The sequence below is a fragment of the Xiphophorus couchianus genome, chromosome 2 (genome assembly GCF_001444195.1).
Source record: "Xiphophorus couchianus chromosome 2, X_couchianus-1.0, whole genome shotgun sequence".
Classification (NCBI taxonomy): domain Eukaryota; kingdom Metazoa; phylum Chordata; class Actinopteri; order Cyprinodontiformes; family Poeciliidae; genus Xiphophorus; species Xiphophorus couchianus.
Window position 1 is genome coordinate 12,339,360 of NC_040229.1, and position 19,481 is coordinate 12,358,840.

Sequence of the window (19,481 nt, forward strand, 5' to 3'; positions counted from 1 at the left end):
TGTGAGGATGATGTATAGTTTCCACCATATAAAGTTTTAGATATAGGCCCCCCCAAAAATCAATTTCTGATCTCATCTCACCAGAGGACATTCTTTATTTATGTTTATCATTTCCCCTACATGTTTGTCAAACTGCAAACTTTCTTATATCTTGCTTGCAACAACAGCTTTCTTCTCACCACTGTTGTATAAAACTCACTGGTGTGTATCATAGACATGTTGTTCCAAATTTATAGCAGTCCTGTCTACGGATTCTTCCACCTGAGCTGTGGATCTCTAAATGTACGATCATTTTCTGATAAGTTTCCACTTTTGTTTTACTCTTTCCATTTTCAGATTATGAATTGAACAGTGCTGCATGAGATTTTAAAATGTTGGGACATGATTTATAGCATAACCCAGCTGTAAATCTGTCCAAAACTTGCTTAATCGTTCTTTCAATTTCATAATGGTGTTTGTTCTTTAATGTTCTCCAGCAAACCCAGGAGGCCTTCACAGACCAGCTAGATTTGGACTGAGATTAAATAGCACACATGAGAACTCAAAATAGCTTTTACTTACCTCCTCAAATAAGGAGATACCACTCTATTTGATTAAGGAGCATGAGAGTAAAGAAGGTTGAAATAAATGTAGATAACACTTCCTGATTTTGAAAGCCATGTATGATTTTCATTCCACTTCACAATTATGCACTTTTTTAGTTGGTCTGTTACAAAATCCCAATAAAATACTTTGAAGTCAGAGGTTGTAACAGGTCAAAATGTAAAAATGTTCCTGGGTGTGCTGAGAGTTTTCCTTTTAATTAAAATCTCATTGTCAACCTTCAAAAATTAACATGACCATGCTCCATAAAATATTCTGGACATTTCTCTTTAGTTCCAAACTAAAAGTAAAATGAACGTTGAGGTGATGACATACCGCCACCTAGCGGCTGTATTCTTTCACTACAACAGTTCTTATGGCTCTTTCACCTCAGCGGAGTTTTGCTGGTTTAGGAAAAATTACTGGTTCTGAACATGTATTCAGAATTTTGCTAATGTTAAATTAGTAACAGTTCTCTATTACTAATTCTTCTTTTGTATGCATTAAATAAAAATAAATAAATAAATAAATAATATATATTTTTTTACTATTGTCTCTATATTGTTTAGGCACTCAAATCAAATAGGATCAGCATTAATTTAATGACTGTTAATTTTTATCTTCTTATACTTTATCTGCATGCTTTCAGTTGTTTTTCTTATTTAGCAAACAGCCATCACTCTGTGATTATAATTTATTCTTGAATCGGTGCCATTAACCCACTGACTTGTGTGCTATTCCCTAAACACAATTTACATGTTTATTGTGAACAATGGCCCATAACAGCATTAGGTTGATTCAGTGGCTTTGCAAAATATCTCCTCATCTTACATATGGAAAGCATGCAGCACTTGGCCATGGATCATTAACTTCACCTTGAGGCTAAATGGCTTTCAGTTTGGCCTGCACCTTAAGCTGTTAGAATGTATTTACAAAAGACCTATCATTTGCTCCCAGGGATTGGTCCAAAAACTTGCACAAGAAATAAAAGTATTGCTGTCATTTGTTCTTTGAGCATTTTGTTAAGGTGCAAAATAAATTTCTTTGAAAATATAAATTGTCAGTGGACATTATCTCCAGAGCAAAGAGCTACCCATGTAGTAAATCAGTCGTTTATCTTTGTAGTTTTCAGTGCACATGTGAAACAAGTCCGGTTTCCAAATTTTAGTAAAAACACTGTCAGTCACATCACCACCAAAACTAATGATTGTGAAATTAGTTTCAAAGCAATTAGAGGCCCCCCTGCTAAGACCCACTGTAGTCATATGCATGAAATTGCTTGTGTTAATACATGCTATGAATCGTGGGTAATGCAGTGAATAATTCTGACTGAATGCAATAATATCTTCTAATAGACATGGGAGTGTTGTGAAGCTGGGGCCCTTTGGCAATTCAGTTGTAAATGGCCATGTATGGATAATTAAGCATTACTCTTGAACATTAAAACTTGCTTATTTCAGAGAGCTGTAGGCAGTAAGGAGCTCTTATTGGACTCATCACTGTTTTGGGTGTTTTCCAGTAAAGTGCCCTTATTATTTGTATGCAAGCAGTTTTGTACTTTCTGCCTTACTGTGTCTTAGACTAGATTCTTAATGGAAATATATCAAGTTAAAGTAATACTTTAAAATCAAATTTTCTACACATGGAAAGCTGGAATAATAGAATAATAGAGAAAGCATAAGAAACCCTGAAGAAAAAGCAGAAATACAGTAACACAATCCTTCTGGATGCTCTTAAAATGTTTATTGCCATGTTAACTAATTTAAAAACTCTACTTTCATGACAAGCTAAAAGTTTAACAGTGCTGAGGTTGATTTTGAACAAAAACCAAAGTGGGTGTCAAAGTAGGAGTGGTGTAGCAGACGCAGGAAGGAGAAACAAACACCAGGATCACTTTGATTCATTAAGAACGAAACATAGCTGTGATGTCTGTGTTCTTTCAAATCCATATGTAAACCATTTCCTCCCTCCCCCTCTCCGGCTCATTAGTGCTGCCTTTATGACATGGCTTTACCTAAATGCCGTGGATTTTTCCATTCTCCTTTTGGCCTCTTCGTGTGCTTGCTCTCAGCTCAGTAGTTAACAGTGAAAGATTATTTTTACCTGTTTCGACACAATGGCTCTGCAAGATGCTTTATGCTACAGGTTAAAAAGAAACCAGTTTGCTAGTTCACTGTTGATGTTGATTTTTAACTGAGAAGAAGTGGTGGAGTTTTGCTAAACATGATAGCATTAGACACTGGAGTGTGTTGTTTAAGGAAGGATGTTATAGATCTGTATGACTGTTTCTTTCTGTAGACAATGTCACTAAAAGAAATGCCAAAAATAATAAAATACTGTACAGATAATTTATGCACATACTTAACCTATTGAGAGGTTTTTAATTCAAAGAGACAATGTTGTTCTAGTACTTGACATAAAATGTTTTACAAAATAAGTTTTCTGTCATTTTCAATGGAACATATTCCATTTAAAGGCGATTCCCATTCTCCATCTAAAGCACACAAACAGCTCACAATCCTTGTTGGAAAATATATCATTATATATACATTTTTATAGTGTTAAATTTCTAATACCATCTCCAGGAACTAAAAAACAATAACACAGACGATGGGTAATTTAGTTTAGCTGGTATTTTCTGGACCTTATCAGGTACTTTCCATGAAACTTTATTGTAACCTACCTGGTGCTTCCTCAGAATATGCAAAGCACTTTCCTGAACTAATCAGAAACAATTAAGAAAGTACCAGATACTTTAAGAAAATATTCTCAGCACTTACTAGTTACTTTCACATAACTTGGAGGTTACACTCCCACTTACCAGGTATTCTCTTTAACTAAGAAGGCACTTTCAAGAAACTTTCTTGGAAATTACTGATTATCTCTTTACTTACTGGTTACTTTACTAGAATCAACTACTCTCTGTAATTTTGTAGGTATTTTCAGAAAACTATACAAGAACTCTCAAATTTAAACTGAAAAATGTATTATTTGACATTTCTCACATTTTTTTACATACTGGCACATCTTGAAAACAGAAAAAAAGGGGGGCTAACGTAAGGCGGGTTTAGACAGGAGCATTACGGGTAGCGTCCACAAGATGGCAGTGTAACATATGCTTAAATGGTTTTCAAAGCTACTTTTGCTCGTTTACAAACATGCATAGCTCACTTTCAAGTACATTTACTTCTGTACAGTAACCGTAGGAATATGAGCAGACATCCCAAAATATCACAATTTTGGCGCATTTAAAAATGTAAATACTAGTTGCTGCTTTTAAGAGTGATCAGTTACTGTTGTTAATCCCTCCAAATCATGTCCTTAATTTTATAATTTGCAGCTAAGCAAATACAGGATGAGTCAGACCAGGACTCAAGGCAGAATATTCACAAGCTAAAAGTCAAGCAGTGTTTCAGTGATCCAGTTTTCCACTTGGCTGCTGCGTTTTACAGACATAGCTGCTTAAGAGTGAGATTTTTCTCTCTTTTTTTCACGTCCATTTAGTGGAAAATAATATCCTGTAAAAAGCCAATAAGTTTCTCTCTTTGAACTCACTGAGAGTTTTTCTCCCCCACTGGCTCCAACTCTTTGGGAGAAACGAGGGTGAGCTGCCCGCTAAGGACTTCCCATCGGCCGTCTCCAAACCTCCACACGTGTTTCTGATAGACCTCCACAAGCCCCAGTAATCCAAGGGCAGCTGATTTTGAGATAAAAAAAACAGGGTTGGGTGAAAAGGGGAAAGATGGACTGAAAGCAGAGCTGTAGCAGGCCAAAGTGGAGGAAGGGACTGATTTGAGTCAGGCATTTAGTTTCAATAGAACTGGCAACGATCACTAAATTCTGTTACGCTCATGGATGTATTTTAAGCATCTACAATCAAAGGGCATACACCTTCATATTTAGATGTTCATGTTCAGAAAAGTAGTTGATTTCTTTTCCATGACCAAAATCGAGAGATATGTGAAAAAAAGCCAGCACATTTCAGCTGAGAACACCAGTGACTTGTGAAAATGTTTTACTGGAGCACCATACTTGCGCGTCAATGAATAACACAATGTCCTCCCCAAGCAAAACCAATAAGTCTCCAGCTTAAATTCAGCTTCATAAAGTGAAGATTTATATAGTGAGAAAATGTTGTTTGGGAGCAGCAGTTTGAAGACCCGACAGCGCAGCACCCAATAGTGGGATTTAAAGGCACTATGTGGCGATCCTCGTCTGCCTGAAATCGCCACTTTTCCAAATGATTGCTATTGCCAAAAACTGCAATTCTGGCAACATTCAGACAGACACCATTATTTTGGGGTCTGGTTCTGACCTGAAGTACCACTCTGAAGTGCAGAGGCAATGATTGAGCACATTCCTCCAAACAACTGTGCAGCCAGCAATATTATTTTATTAATTAATGCAGTGGTTATGTATATCTCCCTTTTTTTACGCATATTTTTTTGTTTTAGTCACAAGCTTTGAAATGTACTGTGATAATGTAGCCATCACAACATTTTTCAGAAGACACTGTACATCATGCCACTGCACGTAATTATTAAGACTAAAGATGCAGGAGGATTTTTTGAAACGGAAATTATTAACTTAATGCGATTGGCAGACATCCGTGGATACTTTGCACTAATAGAAGAAATTAAAAGTAAACTCAGTAAAAGAAAACATTTTTATCACCTGATAAACTTTATGCTCACAAACATAAGCTGAGCTTGTAATAGTGGTCTGGTTGTTTACTCCCTACTAAAGGCAAAGTATCTGTTCTTGCTTTCTCCTTTTGTACTTTCATGGTGCTTGTTGACAACTTAAAAAATAACAGTGAACTTTACAATTTACAGAGGACTTTTAATAAAAGTCATCTTAAATTAGAAAGAAGACTTCCTAATGTCATATTTTAGATAGATCTCCTTTTGACCACAAAGGAGATCTGTGAATTTCCTTTGTGGCCAGTGGCATTTTTTATGTAGTCTGCATGGACAGCTGCCCAAGGTGGTATAAGACAGCGGAAAGACTCAGCACTCCACAAAAAATGTAACTTATATGTTAGATGTACCTTAAGTCTGTTTTCCATTGCTTTTATTCATGTGCAGTCAATAGGGAATTGGTACTACCTGCTTTCTGATGAGAACAAGACTATCTTGGATGTGTTGGGATTGCACCACATTTTATCCCACTTGTTTTACCTGTACAGTTGTGGAGTCATGTTTGCACCTTTCCAAAATGTTAGATTTCTGCTTGTGTCTTTTAAACTTGTGAGAAACAGGAGAATATGAATACATTTTGGTGCTCTTTGACATAACTCAATAGAATATCTCTGCATTGTACTAGCTGGTAGCAGTGGTGGGGACATCGTTCTGTCCTGAGATGCTTGCTGGGGGTGAGGACCAGAGATGGACTGTGAAATCTAAAACAGTAGGTTACAAAGAAGCCCCAGCTGGAATAACTCACTCACAAAATGTTACTCTCTTAAGTGCAGGCAGACTGGTGCATCTTCCAATGCTGCAGACAGAACCTCCTGTCACCTCCATTTGTTCTTTCACAAAGGAGCGTGTGCCTGTCATAAAACAGGCACAGTTGCAACAAATGTGCTTTTCTTTCTGTGAAAAATAAAACTTTCACAGCTTCGTTTAAGAAGCATGATGTACAAACTCTGCTTTCTGAAACGCCAGTTCATCAAGCATGCAAAATCCCTTCAAATTACATGCTGTGCAAAGAAATAAAATCTGTGTCTTGGATTTTTCTGTAGTTTATTTTAAAGAGAGATATGAAATACTCGGGTCCTTAGCAAATCAAACTCACATTGAGGCTGTAGGGGTGAATTATCTTAAATTTTTTATGAGATGTGTCAATTCCTCTTTATGTTCACCAGGATATGGAAGTGGGAAGAAACTGTGGACATAAATTCTTAAAATGTTTAATTCAGTAGGGGCGTTGTTACCATGGGGAAGTCCTATCAGGATTTCCTGTTTTTACTTAATCCTGATGTCTGGATATCCTGTCAGGATTAGGTTTTTACTTAATCCTTGCAGGATTAGGAAGAAGCATTAAATTAATTTAATGTAATAATATTACATTAAAGTGAACCACTTTCATAGCTTTTAATCAGCTATAAAAAGAAATGTTTGTCAGTCTGATTAAAAACTTTTCCTAAATATGAACTCAACAATTTTGTAGCTAAATAAAGTTGTTTGTCTTTGTGATTAAGTTTTAGACATATACAGTAGAGGTGTAATTGTGCTTAGGGAGGGTTTACAACTTATTTTTACAAATACAAGTCACAAAACTGTGTACATAGTCAGCTTTGCCAGATGCAAGTCTTTTTACATTACATTTAAATATATGTAATGTATTTTGTAATACAAAAATGCATGCTTTTAAAAAAAAAATGTCTACAATCTTTGCACATCTGGACATTAAAAGTATTGCCCATCCTCTTTGAAAAATAGCTCAAGTTTAGTTAGTTTGGATGGAAAGTGTCTGACAATCAATTTTCAATTTGCCTCAACAATTCTCCGTTAGATTAAAGTCTGTATGTTTCTCACACATGAACATCCTTTGAGATGAACCACTCCAACGCAGCTCTGGTTTGGGTTGTTATTTTACCGGACGGAGATCTCCAGACCAACTCTTAAATCTTTTGCAGCCTTATTTTATATTATTTCTTCACTGAAGAAAAACATCCCCACAGCATGATGTTGCCAACTCCTTTCATCACACTGGTAACACTGTGTTCTTCTTTTTCTCACAGATATTGTTTTGGATAAAGGCATCTTAACAGACTACCTTCCTCCACATGTATCCTGTGCCTTGTGCCAAACCTCTGAGGTGTATACGTTTCACTTTCTTGAAGCAATTCACCAATATTCCCACTCTTCTCTAAATGACAGATTTGAAGAGTGCATAAGTTATAGTTCTCATTTAAACGGAGCAGAGGATTTCTGCAGCTCCTCTGAAGCTACACTAATCCTACTTTAAGTGTTTCCACAGTTTTCTCTCTGAATTGTGTTCCTTGTTTCTGTATCTTCACAAAGAACCCTCTAACAAACCTCTGAGATCTCCTCAAAGCAGCTGTGTTGATACTGAGATTAAATTACACACATTTGGACTCTACCTACAAGGTAACTGGTTACACTTGATTATCATTATAAGCATTGTTGTTATTATGTTGGAGTACATGAGTAAAAGGGGCAACTAGCCTACACAAAACACTTTTTGTATTTTTATTGCAAAAAAAATAAAAAAAGAACATGGATTGATGCTTTTTATCCTTGCATTTTACATCTCTTCACTACAATATTTTCTTCAAGGGCTACAACCCTCTGTACGGCCTTTTAAGTCTGTGACAATTTATCATGTTAACATGCTGTAATAAAAGTGGCCAATGCAAAATTTGCTGAGCTGTTCCAGTGTTCTTTCTCTCAGCCGTTCAAGAAGGAGGTCACGCACAACAGGACAGATTGACACTGCAAACACAGACGGAGACAACACAAACAGCGGTCTGACACTGTCGTCCAAGGTAGAGGGGGAAAAGTAAGTTAAACTGAGTGTGTTCAGAGGATGGAGCAGTGCGTGTGCACATAGCTCTGTTTAGGGCCTACAGGCTTGTTTAGCTGACCTCAGTGAAAGCAAACCTCATGACAGAAGGTCTGGCATTGTCTGTGTGCCTGGGCTGCACTGGAGCCAGACGGTCTGCCGGCCGCCAGCTTTGCTTGCTTATAACGGCTGAGAACATCCGATCCCCTTGGGGAGGACAGAAAGGAGGAGAAGAGGGAGGTGAGGGGGGCGATATGCTGCACCACTCACCGCTTTCCTCTCTGTCTTTATCTCTACTCTTTAGGCAAAGAACAAGCATCAGCCAGGTCATCGGCTAGAATGTTTATTTTGTATGGAGAGAGCGAGAGAGGAGACAAAAACAACCAGAGGGTAAAGTTTGGATACCAGGACTCAAGATATACACGGAAAATGTTCACAAGATCTGGTCTCGGAAATACTTTCCAAAACAAGTAATCGCAGAGGACCACCATGGGAAAGTATTTCATTGATAAGTCTGCCGTCTTTTCTCCTGTCCTATCTATCACACACAACACGGAAGGCTGAGGCTTCGTGCTCTGACAGAAACAAATTGTCTCTAATCATCTCCAGACGTCCAGCTTCAACCATGACAGAACGCTTCCACTCCTCCTGAAACAAGTATCCTCAGCGTCCGTAGAGCAAACCTTTCAGAGAACTTCCTACATTGTTTTTCTTGAAAGCCGCTGAACGGAATAAGTAACATTTTCCCCATCAGATACCAACGTTTCTCCTGGTCCTTGTTTTCCAAAAAGCGAGAAACACAGAAATGAGGGGGAAGGTCGAGAAACATTACTTCTGCCGCTTCAACTTTGTGTTTTCAAGTCTGTGTGGGAACAGGCAGTGATATCGATGACTGCATGGAAAAAGGGAAAAACAAGGCAGGAAGAGGACACAGCCTTCCCAGAGCACAGATTTGTGAGGTATAATGTGGAAAAAAGAAAACCGAACACTCTGTGCAGGAAGATAATTGAAACTGAGAGGCCTGGTTGCAATGTAAAGGTGACACAAGGAGGTTTTAGACAGGGCCGTTTCTCATAATAAACACAAAATGAGCGAGGACTGATGAAGAAAGAAGTTGTGAAAAAGTTGCTTGATTGATTTTCTTGAAACATTTTAATGCCTGCAGAATTATCCTCCATAAATAGTGAACACAGTGAACATTTTGGTTGGCCTGGCCATATTAGTTTGGAAAGCTATGGAATTTGAATTGGAGATTGTGATGGAAAACTTTTTATAGCCAATTTACACTTTGGATAACAGCATAAAAGCATTTTAAACAGAGTGTATTATGTATTTTCCAAACCCCACTTAATTTTGTTTTCCAGACACAATCAAGAAAAAAAGTTACCATAAGTTGTTATGAAAATGCTGTATATATCAAAAACAACTTACAATAAAACTTAGGGCTCAAAAATGTGGCCAATAAATTAAAAACAGCAAGGATGTTAGAGAAGAACATTTAAAAAGTCCACCTGAAAAATTGTTGAGACAAACTAGAAAGTGTTACCTGAGGAAGATGGTACTTCTTCTGAATCCTCACAAAAATCTTTCACTGTGGATTTTAGTCTGCTGCTTTGATTAAATACACTAATGAGGTGTATTCTTGTGCTGTGCTCTATTAACATCATTCTGGTCAACATAGTCAAAGAAGTTTGCCAAAATGGTTCAAGTATTCTACAAAGTAAAACTCACAAATGTTGTTTTATGCTGTACTTTCAACATGCAAACACCACTTTTAATTTGTTCAGTTTAAGTTGCAAAGCCTACTTGTAACATTGATTTAAGTTGCACTCTTACAAGAGTGTCGTGTTGTTTTCACCACAGTTTACAGCTGTTGATATGAGGAGTTGCCATATTGGAGTTAAGAATCAATGTTTGAAATATTCCAAGATTATGAGTGGACGGTTCAACTTTGGGTTGGAGTTCTAGTTGATTTTATTAAATTCAGAAGTTAGAATTTGCAAGTTACGACTACAAATGTAAAGCAAATGGACAATGGTGCACATGGTTCAACGGAAAGTGACTGAGTAAAACCATACAAATACATGCAATCTGTAATGAATGGCTGTGGTTTTTGATAATTACACCACCAGAAGCATTTCTTTGGTGACTACTTAACCATTTATCTGTCTAATGTGAAGTATCAATCAGACATCAATGTTAATAGATAATTCAAACGATGGTCACAAGTCTTTGTTTTTTTTTCTACAGCCTTCTGTGAAATCATGTCTTGAATGACACTATATCAATTCAGTTTTAATTATTTACTTTTTAGCACGTAGTAAACTCCACACAGACGCCTCTATGGTCTATAAAAATTATGATTGTGCTAAGCATTATCCCTATTATATGGTAAATCTTTTGTCAGCACATCAACATAAATATCACAAGAACATTAATTTACAAAAAAGATCTAAAGATTGGTTTAGTTGAGATTAGACTTAACTCAACATGATAGATGATTGTTTCCTTCTCTATTTAAGTCATAATTTATTCCTTTTTCTGAATAAGGATGTCAGTTTGATTCCACTTGGCAGTCGTATATATACACAAACTTCAAACCAAGTCATGAAAATAGCAAGATTACTTTTCAACAAATAAAACATATTAAATATTTGCTTTCAATTTGCATAATGAGTTTTTATATGACATGGGTATAAACTGCTGGCAGGTTTGGACTAAATGCAACTCTTTGATGCTTTCTCCACTAAAAATCAACATTAAAGAAAGTTTGGAACAAAATGTGCAGCAATAATATTACTGAACTTCAAGATCATGAATTGTAATACTGTATTCTAACTAAAAAAGAAGACTCAATTTCACAAGGAAGAATCAGATCTTATTACTGGAACCAACTGATTGATTTTTTTATTTTAATTTGATCTGATGAGTAAAATAAAATACAAAATAGGCTTCAAAATGTACATTTTTGGATATGTATTTTTCTATGGTATCTCTATGTGTACAGTTTTATGTCTTTTATTATTATTAATATTATTATTATTTTCATTAGTATCCCAAAATTGAATAGAGACCATCCATCTGTCATCCAGATCCCTGACTCTGCGTCCAGTAGCTGCTCAGAACAAGGCCCAAAAATCACTGCACATCTGGGCCCTGAGCTGGCCACCAGCCATGAGCCCTCCGTTCTCCTCTCCCCCGTGTGTACATTACAGCTCACTGTAAACGTAAATCTTTATACCAGCACCCTGAAAATGACTTGTGTAAATTCTTCATCTTGTAGGATGGGAAAACAAAGTAAGGACAGCATGTTTGTCACATTTTCTGGCTTATGCTGATTTGTTAGAAGTGGTTTTTCATGACATTCCCCAGGTCAACAAAAGTAGCTTTAAAAATGCATCAGTACAATAGAGAGTAGTCAAAAACCATGGGATCTCTCTAAGGTTGGACTTTGTTGTTGCTTCTACAGCCATGGGAAAAGAAAAAAAAAACACCATGAGAACTCAAATCAACTTGAAAATCTTTGTGAACTGCCATGTCAAAGTCATGATCAGAGCCAGAAGAATGAAAGCGCTGTAGTAAAGCACAAGTGCTAAGGGCATGTTTGTTTCATCAAAGTGGCAACACATTCTTTGGAAGATGATATCATGTTAGTTCCAAACATTCATAAGGTTAAAAGATGTCTTCATTACCCTAAATACATGCTGCAAAAGACCCAGGACACGCTGGAGAGACTATGTCTCTCGGCTGGCCTGGGAACGCCTCGGGATTCCCCCGGAAGAGCTAGAAGAAGTGGCTGGGGAGAGGGAGGTCTGGGCCTCCCTTCTGAAGCTGCTACCCCCGCGACCCGACCTCGGATAAGCGGAAGAAGATGGATGGATGGATGGATGGATGGGTGATGTCATCAATGCTCCCAGTAGTAATAATGAATGACCATTTATGGCAGGAAGGTTTGAAAAAGGTTTGGAACGCTGTTCTTTATTCTTCTTATTTTGCAGAACAGATCAAATTTATGTTGACAGCATTTGGATCAACCTACATAGTAAATCATGTGGTACAAACTGACTGGATTCTGCATATTAAATCTGACATATCCATTTTTTCAACTCGCTATTGTTCTCGCATGTCTACCAGTGTCTTTCAGGTTTTCACTGGAAACATAAGATGAGCTGTTCATTTCAGCATCCAGTCATCTTCCATTCTTCTTTAAGCCTGAGTCAATCTTTTCCCTCTTTCTTTCTTTTTTTTAAACCAAACCATCTTAATAAGCTCTGTGTCCTTTCAGAGAGAATGTGGGGACTGAGAAAAGAGGCCAATCAGAGCACACAACACATGCGACCCCACTTCAGGGCAGCTGACACAGATCTGCATGAGGCGTACTGATGTCCTGTGCGATAATTTTTACCAGTAAATAAAGATGAAATCATGTGCACTTTTATCAGTATGCAGGCATGCTGTTCTGGTCAAATCACATTGTGAGAAAAAGATCTGGAATTCACCAGCACAGAACAGCAGATTGAAAAACTTATTGACTTGTACAAATGTGTCTTCTTGCTGTTGCAGACTTACAATAACATCTACTAGGTGCTTGGGAACATTAAAACAGAAAACCTATACAAGGGTTGAGAGAAAGAATGACTGATAGGTGTTTGTTGGTTTAAGATTGTTTTAAAATATATTTTTTTGTTTGATAATGTCTACACAACTGAAGTTAGTGATTTGTGTATGCTGGTGAGATGTTTGAGTACCAAATGCCAGTCAGAAACCTTGCAAAGACTCTCTGAGGAGTGTTTTACGTCACAGGTTTTACCAATAGGTTTTGTTGGAATGTTTTGCACAGAACCTCAGCCTACGGAAATAAGTAATGAGTCAGCGAATTTGATCTTTCCTGAACTCAACAGCTACATGCTATTTGGCTGTGATGGAGAAACTGAAAAAAAAAATCTCAGGGCTCCTAAAACCAAAAAGAAATAACTCTAAGGTGGTTAGGGGAGAAAATGTTCAGGTTTTACGCACACAAAATGTTACATTTCGAATTAGAATGTAATGTCTTCACATCATGGGATTTTTCACACATTTGTAGAAACAAAAGGTACAACAAAGTAGATATTTGTGTTAGAAAACAACCATTATTGCACATTAACATGAGAGATTAAAATACAATGTCCAATATTTAAAACCCTGTCAAATTTCCTGTTACATTTGGTTATAAATGCATGATAACAAAGAGATAACATAGACAGAAATTACAACAGATTCATGGAGATGAATGAGTGGAAATGAATATGTTTACTCACACACAGAGACACAAAGACATTTAAGTACAGCACTCTGTGCAAATTGCACAACACTTTGTCTGCAGGCAACCTGTGAACCATCTCAGGGTTTACTTGATTTTTGTTGCATTTCTGTTTTTTGGCAAAGGTCATGACAATTGTTGCCATCGCTTCCACAGACAGACATAGAGTCCCTATTATATGTAATCATAATAAATATAAGGAGAATCTGAAAAATGAAAAGTGTATTTCATATCTACAGTATGTCTGCTCCTTAATAAGCTGCAATTAAGTTCTTCAGTTTCATACGCACTGCTAGACACCTAAATAATCCCTTTTGTGCGCTGCAGAAGAGCCGGTTCAGCCCCAGCCCTTTTCACCTCTCTTAATCTTCCTTTCTAACTGAATAAGGGTTGACAAGTTCTTGTCGTTCCTGGCTGGTTGGAGGGAGCCCCAACAAAAGAGCCCTTGTTTGAGACTTACCCCTGTCAGACTGCGCACTTTGATATTAAAAACTCTGCTGAAGGAGGGAGTTGGGGCTGGGGGGATGGGGAGTTGGTGTTGGGGGAAAGTCAGAGTAGGGAGGGAAAGATGAAAAGGATGAAAACAAACTCCCACTGTCTCCATAATCTCCTGTCTGTAGGTGTAACCTCATAATGGACCCACAAATATATGTCTAACAAAAACAAAATAAAACAGCTCTTTGATTTCTCGTCTTGTACAGTAAGTCTGATCAGCGTCCAGCAGCGTGTCCTGCTGTAATCACCTTCTGGCTTTTGTGTTTCTGCGCAGCGATCGTACCAACACTTACACAGAGCCTCTCTGTAGATCCAAACGAGGTGCTCCGACTGGACCTGAGCCTTTGCCAGAGAGAAGAAATCCCCTGATACTGTACCTCACCCACTGAGGCCCTGCCAGCCAAATACTAGCAAATGCCTGTTTGTGCCCAAAACGTGCACATGCCAGCAAAAATAAACCAACACTGGAGACCAAATTTACCTTGCCCTCAGTTTAAACCTGCAGTAGAGGGTGGAGTCTTGGCACTGAAGCTCGGGAGCTGAAATCTTTAAATCTTGGATATTTAAAAGATAATTATTAGCTATTTCACAAAAATCAATTAATCCATGCATGCTTATAGCTTATAGCTCTTTTAGAGCTACATTAATTTTGTAGCTCATATGTTACCAAGCTATATTAAAATAATAATAAAAAAAAGAAAATCACTGCATCCTTTTCTCACACACTTAGGCCTAACAGAATCCTGTTCCTTTGATTCAAAGCCCATTCAGAAATGACAGGCAGTGGCGCGGATGAATGTGGACACTTTGAAAGCACAAACGACATGCTGCAGCATGCCGGCCATTCAGAAAGAATGCATAAGCAAGTGTAATGAGGATTTTCTTTTTTCCCTTTGCTTGCACGGCGCCTGCGATTATCACAATTCGTAGCTGCCCTCAGGGCAGTTATTACAGCGTTTATATTAATTCCCATAGATTGCTTCATTTTGTTCGTGCACGCAAAAGAAGAAAAAGAGGGGGAAAAAAATTCAGCAATTACAGAGCTTCTCGTGGAGAGAGAAGATGGCTCGGTGAATTGATTTGACTGTTGTTTCATGCTAAGCATCCTCCTCACAACAATCCCTGCTTGTTGGAAGCATTAAGTCCTTCTGTATCGAGGCTGACCCAGCTCTTGTTGCTAGGGGCTCATTCCTATTAGCAGTTGCTCACCATGTTAATGGCTGTAAGAACATCATTAGGCCTGGAGGGTCTGACTAGCTGCCGCCACTCGAACCTGCAGCCACAGGCGAAGGGATGGGCGTTCACATAAATCTGTGGAGGAATCTCTGAGAACCATAACATCATGCAACAAACTGCCAAGAGCAGCACAGATAACAACATAATTGCAGCTGGCTGGAGAGCTGACGCCGAAGAGGGAAGACTTAGAAAACTACCGCTGGATGCAATGCAGTTTAGAAAATATAGAAGATGTGTTAGATTGGGCACAAATTTTACATCATAGGCATTTACTAAGGAGCACATTTATTAAGGGAACACTAATGGAACATACATTAATACATAGTCACTTAAATTCTCTACTTTAAGTGGCATTGAAATTTTATGTATCAATAAATAGATGCAATTATTATTAAAGTTATGTATGAGAAGTAACTATTGTTTTATTTAACAGGACTAATTACAGTTTTAGGAAACTTTACAAAGAAAAAACATTCACAAATTTTTCCCCACTCTCCCATAAAAACACTTAAGCTTAAAATTAAACTGTCAGTCTGTCATCATGAATATTTACATTTCTATTTAATTTCCATATAATAAATATAAATCATTTACTTCTACAACAGGGGACTCCCAAAAACCACTGAACTATAACTGAATTATCAAATTATAAGGCTAAACATATATTATTTATGATTTTTTTAAGACAAAAATTTTTTCCGTTTAAGCCATCTTCTGCAAGAGTTTGATCATGGATCATTTGGATAATGCTTGTTTCCTCTTTTATGTTTACAAATACGCTATATTTAAGAGTAAAGTATTATCTTTGTGAACATGTATTTATTTCAACAAATGATTAATAGTTATTCATATTGAAAATAAATATGGCTTCTATGTTAATTAACATTTTATTGAAATATATGACAAATTGTATATCTTTACATCTGCTTCATTTTAGGTATGAAGATTAATTAAAATCCTTTTTTCCATGTTTTATTTTTATTTTGTAGAGAAATTAAACTACTGAAACTCCAGCATCTGCAGATAAATTTACAGGCACCTCTGTGTAAAAATGGATAAAGAAATTTTTTATTGCAGCAGAACCATCTCACGCTCAGATCTGCTGATTTGCTTACAAGAGTCATCTGAAGATGTTACTCCTCTCTTCTCATCCACCTCACTGCTTGGTAAATTAAGGCTCACAGTATTTGCAATTTCATATTACTGCTTCATGTGGGGTTTTCCCTTGTGCTAAAAATGTTACGTAGTTCATTTGTTTTTTTTCTAAATATTTCTGTGAAAGATTATACTGTTACTTTATATATATATATATATATATATATATGACATCCTTGTTACAACATATAATTTGGCTTATTTTACTTATTTAATCTTCATTGAAAGTATTCTTTTGACAGCTTTGGGTGGAGTTAGAGAAGGGTGGATCGTTATTCTGTTCACCTTCTTTTGCACTCCCAACTTCCTTGCGTCCCAGCCTTTTTTCTCTTTGCTGTACCATGGCAACTGTGGAGCGTGAATCCTGGGAGAGAGACGATCTGCCGAACAGAAGCTGTTTCTCATGCATGGACGAAACTAGATCCTTCTGAACTTGAATCAAAAACCAGATGGAAAAAAACTAAAATTCCTACATGGATAAACTCCTTTTTCTTTTAGTGAAAAGAAAAAGGTTTTAGTGGCTGGTCCTAAATGTGACCTGTACGAAGAAAGATGTAGACCAGTCTTAACCTTCCAGAACAGTGAAATGAACCAAACTGGTATTTGACTGGTAACAGACCAAGCAGTGTATTACTGGATACAAACGCCGCCAGCAGACATGCTTCAGTTCCGTCACTGTGTCTCTCCCCACTTAATTTATGCGTCACGCTGTTCTTGCAGATAAGTGAAATAACTCAGCCCTTTCTTTGTCAAGTAATATATTTTTCTGCTGCAGACTCAAAGTGGCTATTGAGTGACACAATTTCATGCCAAGCCTGTTTTTTTTTTTTTTTTGAGTTTTTTGATTTGGTAAATTATTCCCATTTAGAAGTAATTTTTCATTGACATTCAAACAGAATTTTATTTTGACATTTTAAGAGCTTTCTTTACAAGGAACAATCAGATATTTAGATAACTGGGAGGATAAGAAGTTCCTATATTCTCTGAATAAACAGAAAAATGTGTTATCTCACTCAGGGCTGTAAAATTCTGCATTTGCAGCCCTGGGTTGGGAGTTTTTGCAGCATGTTCTTGATTTCACCTGGACAGAACTTTTTTCTTATGTGTTGTGTGACAGGTATAATGTGGAAATCCCAAAGATGAAAGGACCTATAAGGGACTTCCCAAGATTTCTGCACTTGAGTTCCTGTAAAGTAAACTATGTGCCGGTCAGAAAGTACTTTTTGTCCTTGCAATTGCAAGTAAAAGAACCAATTTTCTTTGTTCTTGAAAGTTCTTGGGAGTATGGATCTGACTTTAGTATCCTGTCCAAGAATGTTAAGTATTAATAAACCACCAATGCTTCTACATATTGAGTGAGACCCAGCTGCTATCATTTCAAAATAAAGTCTGATTTAGAAACTTAGAAACAACTTAGAACATCATTACAACCCCATAATATTGCCAATGAATATAATATTGAATAAGTATTTGTTTTTCTATGAAAGAAATATAAATAACATACTATAAAGCAACTTCCCAGATGTCTAAACATTTCCACCAAAACTGACACTGCTTTTTCCACACGCCTTCTTTCTCTTCCTGGTCTGCTCTCCCCCATCTTTCCACATCTCCCCTGTTCTCATACAGCAAGGTGCTGACAGAGGTTTGCGTTCACAATCTTTCTGTTAAGGCTTTAACAGGAACCAGATGAAAGACAGCAGCAGATTAAGATGTTAAACAGCCTCATGTGGGATGGCACAGGACGAGTAAAGTAGTCGGGGCTGGAGAGCGGCTGAAATGGGATACAATCAAAAGCCCAGGAATTTCAGACGGAGACCATGTTGCCAAGCCCTCGAGGAATTAAACATGGTATTAGTACTGGCTGCTCTCTGTTGGTTGGGAAGCCCCCCAAGGCATGTTAAAGTTTTCAAGAGACTTCGCAAAGCACCGTCCTCTGGCTGAGAAAATTTTCCAAAAATGCGACAACACTTACTAACCAGCTTCTGCCTCATCTACTGCGACTGGACTGATCCGGCCTGACAGAAATTTGAACCCACTGAATCCATCTACATTTTTATGCAAAAGTATCTCATCATCCATAACCTTCAATGTATTTCATTGGAATTTTATGTAATTTACAAATAGCAAGTCACATTGAAGAGGGGAAAAAAGAAAGCCATTGTTGAAAGAAACATATGAAAAGACTTAATTAAAGTTTGCCGCAAGCTTTTTAGGGCAGTGGTTCCCAGCCTCTTTTAAGGAGCCACCTCATCCTTGCACCATTAAATGAATCCTGCTCCAGCTCTCACCCATCAGCACCATGTACACACACAGATACTTGGGTACATTTATTCTTGTGCATATATACATGGATGAAAAAGACAAGGTAAGGAACTCTTTAAAAAGTAATAATTTCTTTCTTGTTAATATGGACCTTTTTTCTTCAAAAACAGCTGCCTTGTTCAATCATACTTTGATTGAACAGTTTCAAGTATGAAAGCTTGAAACTGTATGAAAACTGAAACTTGTGTCATAACACATATATCATTTAATTAAGGTAAAACAAGCAAATGTGCCCTGTCTATATTTGCTTCAAAGAATGCATCACTTAAATCCAATTGACTTTTTCCCCATGGTACGTTTACACACCCTGTACAAGAACCATAAAATAAACACTATTGTTACCTAATGAAAGCAATTGTGTGCAGTAGGACTTGCAGTTGTCTCCTCAAAAAAATGGACTTACCAATCACAAAAATTAGGTAAATTTGTTTTGTAGAGCTTCCAAAAGTTGCAGCCTCGCCTGCTTGCAGTTAATAGCTACATCTTCGGGATTCCTCCGTGTTTCAGAACCATCAAATTTGCTCAAATGAGGTTGGAAGGGTCTCTGCTTTCTTTTTTTTTTTTCTCCCAAGCTCACTGCGACTAATGAGACTGAGGATATCTTCCTTGCTAAGATTATTGACTCCATTGCTACATATGTTTTGATGAGTCTCTGTGTGTATTCTGAATGATGTTCAGGTCATGTTCACATATTAGTTTGAAAGCACACACATAAACTAAAACAGTCTCACACACACATGCATGCACGTACACACATTCCTGGTCCCTTGCTGGCACTCATACACTCAGCAGGCATGTCAGTGTGGAGACAGGCAGCGGTGTGTGCCCCAGGAATGCGAAACCTGACCTGTAGGCTGGA